We start from the raw sequence: 4,735 nt of genomic DNA, 5'->3' as shown, positions 1-4,735 counted from the left end.
CCGTCTCTCAATCCCGCGACCTCGTACTTAGCAGCCCAACGCCATAGCCAATAATCAACCAAGGCGGGTTATTGACATTAATATGTAGCATTGATCGTTTATTGTGACAGCAACTATATAAACACTTAAGGCCCATTTCTGCCGTCACCGTCGCCGTGAGGTTTTGTATAAAATCAGGTTCAGTTTCAGTTTCAGTTTATTTCTTTAATAAGTGGATACGTGCTTACATGAGTATAAAGGAGGTCCCAGAGCATGTGGCTGAAAGGAGCCCTGAGAAATGGACTGGTTAATCTTTCGAAACACCCTCATTGCTTTACATTTGTTATAGTTTAGTTTCATAAGCCATGTATCACACCAAGAAGAAATTTTATCTAGGTCTGATTGAAGAACAGAGAAGTCAGACTCATTAGAAATTGCGCGGTACAGAACGCATTCGTATGCAGAGAGCCTTATGGTAGAAGTAACAGAATCATACAGGTCATTAATATAAATTAGAAAAAGAAGACGCCCAAGGACTGACCCCCGAGGAACACCGGATGTTACATAGCATGATTTAGAGTCATGATCATTAACAGAAACATACTGTGTTCTATCCTGCAAGAAACATTCAATCCACTTAAGCAAGCCACAATCAAGATGGAATGCGCTAAGTTTCAGTAAAAGTAGTCGATGCGAGACGGTATCGAAAGCTTTCGCGAAGTTAAGGAAGATGCAGTCAATAACTGAAGCTCGATCTAACGCGGCAGACAAATCATTAGTAAAGACTAATAATTGAGTCTCACAAGTATAATTTTTGCTAAAACCATGCTGCCGTGACGCAAAAAAAATTTATTAGACTTGAGAAAACAAATCAGGTTGCAGTAGATTATGTGCTTTAATAACTTGCATGAAATAGAAGTTAAGCAGATCGGCTGGTAGTTTAAGGGGTTATGTATATCACTAGACTTGTGGACTGGAATCACCTTCGCCGTCTTCCAGTCGTCCGTAAGACAGCGCAAAAATATATGACAAGAAAGCAGATGAATACGCTACAGTACTCTTAAGGAACTTGTAATTTATGGTATCGACACCTGCCGTTGAGGAAAGTTTAGCTTTTTTAATCAAATTGTATATGCCATCAACGTCGCTGGAAATCGGCTCCATCTCAATGTACGTAAAGGCACGGTGAGGCGGACGGTGATCTATTACAGCGTCAGAAAAAGATAGAGAAAATGTGTTGTTAAAAACCTTTGAGCAAAGCTCACGGGGGACAGGAAATCCAGCGTCAGTTTTCAGAACAATTTCTTTAGGTTTGTGTACGTTGATAATGTTCGAAAACTTCTTAGGATTAGTTGTGAGCAGATGTGGTATCAGAAAAAAGTAATTCTTGGCTGAGCGGATGACCATTTTATATTCAGATGCGATAGCTACGTAGGCAGCCTTTGCTTTGGTTTCCCCAGACAGCTTGAAGCGTCGAAAAATGCGTTTTTTCTTGATAAAAAGCCGTTTTAAACACAAGTTAAGCCCAAGAGCCCGATTGCATGGAGATAATAGACGAGTCAGAATATATTTTTACAATGAATGTTCCATCCTTGTTTTTGAAAAGGAGCCAGTATTATGCGATAGACCTTTCCCACAACTGTGGAAAAAAGAAATCGGCAAAGCTTTGTAACTCGTTATTGATTGACGAAAAATCTGCTCTACTGTAGTCACGAGTTTTCTTACAGTATTTTAGACGCTGGGGCTAGCGTAAGAGGATTGCAAAATGAAGCACAGAGTGATCGCTTAAACCAGGTATAATTGATAATGAAGAAATTGAATCAGGTGATGTGGTGAAGACGAGATCAAGGATGTTGGCTTGAACATTGGGATGAGGATATGGTCACTGAATGGAATTCAACAGCCCAGTCAATGCCAGAGAAATTTAAATCACCGAGCAAGAATATTGGTCCTGCTCGATATTCAACAACGACTTGGTTAATACAGTCAAATAGTTCGTTGCAAAATGTGGATGAGCTATCGGGTGGTCGATAGCAAGCGGTAAATGTAACGTCTTTCTTATTTATGGGAATTCAACACCACAAGAACTCAATCTGCGAAAGCACGTGTATATGAAAAGTGGTGATATCAGATGAAACAGCGATCAAGGTCCCACCGGCACATCGTCCTATTGGGTTATTTCTATAAACATTGTAAGCTTTGCCGCACGCGAAAAGTTCCCAATTTTCAATTTTATCAGAAAACCAGGTCTCGACTAAAACAACACCATCTGCATTACACGTGTCGGTAAGCGCAGACAGGGCATCGCGTTTATTCATGACCGAGCGGACGTTAGTGAACAGCCCAGAGTAATCGGCCCGGATGTACGGCCGCGCGATGTTGACTCGAAACGGGGTTGGGGTATTCGCAGGGAAATTTATTACGCTGTTGCCTACATATCCGATGGCACTAGCAATACTGTTCCATTGATGTTCATAAACGGTATCGGCTTGAGAGAAGTACACGTAGCACTTTTTGTTGATGAACAATTTGTTGTACCTGAGATGACACAACTGTCTGGAGAACTTCCCAAATGCAGTTAACTTCTTAATTGCAATTGCAAATGCAATTAACTTCTTAATTCCTAGTCATTCTAGTTGCCCGACAGAGCACGTTGTGAATGGATACGCCAGATCCTTTCAGTTTCTTCTTTTGTGTTAATATCTTTTCCTTTACTTTAAGTGATGCCAGTTTCACTACCACTGATGGACATGTGTTATTTATAAAGGCACCTAAGCGATGCGCACGCAAAATTCCCTCTTCGAGTAATTGCAGCGCAAAAACTAGCATAAGCATTGAACGAACTTCTTCTTCTGTTTCCGTCCAAGTTTCAGAGGCACCATCAGCGATACCATGGAAAATCAAGTTATCTCTCCTTGACCTGTCCTCGAAATCGTCCAGACGAGATTGCACCGATGCATTCTCACTTTTCATGGTCTCGGTAATAATTCCTCGGTTATGAGCAGGTTCCTGCTGGGTTTCAAGTGCAGCAACTTTCTCCTCTACGCACGCTAATCTGGCATTCATGCTTATAATACGCTCCTCAAGTAATTCTTCGTTGGCTTTCACTTCATTAAGAGTTGAGATTAGCTCAGCGTGACGCGCATCCATTTTAGTAGCAAGAGAGTTAATGGCCTCGAGAAGCAGGTTAGTGCTACAACTGGGATCAGGGCCAGGGTTAAGCTGAATGTCTGCGGACATCACAAGCAACATTGTGACATGTACACAGTCGGTGAACAAATACCACAAAAATGTGCGGACGTGGGACGAGCAGCAAAGCGCGATTACTAGAGCGCTTACAGTAGAGGGAAGTCGAGTTACCAAGCTGGATGTAATAGAAGAACTGTCTCAGCAAGGACTGTGCCATTGCTGCTGTTTTCACAATGGTGACTGTATCACCGTGTTCCCTGTCGGTTTTGCATCATTGCCAAAGTGTACTACGTATGGAGCGAACAGGTGCTCTGTATAAAAGCAAAGGTTTATCTGTAGGCATAGTCATAGGTTGTAGCACCGCCACTGCATACTGCTGCCCGTAAACTCCAATCGTGCCATTTGTCATTTATTTTAGTTTTTTATAGACAAGTGTGACTTTATCAAGTCACCCTTTCGGTTTTCCATGACTGCCAAAGCTTACTACGTATAGAACGAACAGGTGCTGAGAAACGTTCAGAAATATATAGATGACTGTACTTCAGTTTAACACAGTTTAGAAGTACGCACATCGTTTCAGTTAAGTTATAAAAGAATGGAATGACAGAGCAAACTCGGTTTTCTGTTTGTTTTACCTATACGGTAAACTCGCTGTATGATTGAACGTCCACTAAGCTTTTCTTTAGGAATGCAGCTTACGACCGCCTGCTTAAGATCAGTTACAGGTTCTGTACCTTGTTCTGTGAGCCCGTAGATGAGGACATTTTTTTGTGGGCTTCTATTTTCTAGCTCATCAACTTTGTCTGCTATTCACGTGCATGGATTGCTTATCGACGGTGTCAACTTTTTCTCCACGCTTGTGCCGGTTATTCCCTAAGTTAAGAGCCTGACACAGCTTAGCCTGCTTCGCATGCCATACTGCGGCTAAATATTTGAGTTTACGTCATACTAGTGCCTTCTAAAGCAGTGTCTTCCTAGAAATGGGAACCTTGCTAATGTTGCGGCTCATATGGCGAAGTTCGCGGTCGAGTTTCGATAAAGTTTAGTCGACGTCAGGTTTCCGGAATATGCTTGATGCTATGTGTGCCTAAATGTCGGTGTAACGAATAGTCAGTCGATGACTCAGCCAACAAAACTTCATTTCTGAGATACTTCAAGATACTTCTTCGAGTTAAATATCCTGTAAATAGATTTTCATTCGCCAGAAGGAAATTAGTGTATAAGAATGCCAATCACAAAAAAGAATTTAAGCTCCAAAGTCACGCTCTTCTTTATAAATATTGCATGACCGCCGTGCTTAATCAGGCGCGGGGAAAGTTCAGCAAAAATATGACCTCTCGAAGGCAACACCTGCCACCAATCCGTTTCCCGTCACGCAGTCACCTGACAGGTGAACGGGGTTGTTTATATGCGATGTTGAACAAAAGGCACGAGTGCAGTGAAGGTGTGTGTAGGGGACAGGATGCGGTTGCTGTGCCAGCTCTGTGGCGTCATGTGGGTAACATTAATGCTCACATTCGGCATCGTACTCCTCCCAGCACTGCTATTGTCCAGAAAATTACGTGAA

Source organism: Dermacentor andersoni, chromosome 6 (genome assembly GCF_023375885.2).
Source record: "Dermacentor andersoni chromosome 6, qqDerAnde1_hic_scaffold, whole genome shotgun sequence".
Lineage (NCBI taxonomy): Eukaryota > Metazoa > Arthropoda > Arachnida > Ixodida > Ixodidae > Dermacentor > Dermacentor andersoni.
The sequence above is the reverse complement of the archived record's forward strand: the minus strand, read 5'-3'. Positions refer to the sequence as shown.